This window comes from Alligator sinensis, unplaced genomic scaffold (assembly GCF_000455745.1).
Source record: "Alligator sinensis unplaced genomic scaffold, ASM45574v1 scaffold347_1, whole genome shotgun sequence".
Classification (NCBI taxonomy): Eukaryota; Metazoa; Chordata; order Crocodylia; family Alligatoridae; genus Alligator; species Alligator sinensis.
Window position 1 is genome coordinate 3,800,518 of NW_005841922.1, and position 1,135 is coordinate 3,801,652.

The window sequence follows — 1,135 nt, forward strand, 5'->3', positions numbered from 1 at the left end:
GACCAGCGAGGGACCACAAGGAAGGAGTTTCAAAGAGCTGGCAAGAGCTGGGCCAGCGGGGCAGGAGCAGTTGCCCCAGAAGCACCTGAAGGAGTGTGACCTGCAGGCAGCAGTTGGACCCTCAGCAGCGCGGCGTGTGGCCGGCAGGAGAGGCTCCCCAGCTCCAGCAAGGATCTGAGCAGCAACTTGAGAGGTTCCCAGCTCTGCTTCCAGCTCCTCCAGTAAGAGGCCAGGCAGCTTGACGTGAGGCCGAGGCTCTGGGAAGGTTAAGACCCCTAGCCAGTTGAAAGAGTGCTAGCACCGGTGGCTGTGTGGTAGCGTTTCTGTCTACCATGTGGGCTGTCCTAATTCAAGTCCCAGCTGGGGTGACTTGGCGTGAGTGAAGTAACAGGGAGAAATTCTTGTTGCAGTGGAAAGGGGTCATTGTGTTTTCCCCCTTTCCCCCCTCCAGGTACCTAGGCCCTATATTCCTTGTTATTTGACATTTTGTATTTTGTGCCTTTTATATTTCACCAACCAGTATTGTTTGTTCTGCTGTTTCTGTTCTATGTTTTGTTAACCCTGTCTTTTGCCAACTGGATGAATATGTCTATGATTGTAAGTGTCTAACCTTTGTTGAATCCTGCCCCCTCAGGGCATTGTAGTGTCCCCTATACCCCCTGGTTTACACTGGTTATGTTCCCAGTATTGTTCTCTCATTAAAAGGTATATGGTTAAGTCCCCAGTGGTGGTCTGGCTCTGCTCTATAGGGGGAGGAGAGTCCCTACACCTCCCACAGTGCTTGTGCACCTGCTTTGATCCCTTCAATTGGAGAGGAAGTACTTCTTGGAGTACTGCCCGGGTTACAATCGCATTGGTGGCTTATGTTCATCTTGTGGTCAATCATGACCCCCAAGTCTCTTTCAGCAGTGGTGCTAGTGAGCGTAGCACTGCTGAGCCTATAAGCATGCTGAGGGTTTTTTTTCCTCAAGGTGAAATACCTTCCATTTTTTGGTACTGAACGTCATCAGGTTTATATCTGCCCACTCCGTCATTACCTCCTTTGGGTTTTAGATTGCTTTTGACAATGTAGAAATCAAAGGAGGTAATGATGGAGTCAGGGTTGCTTCTGGGAGGATGCAGCAGTGCAGTCACA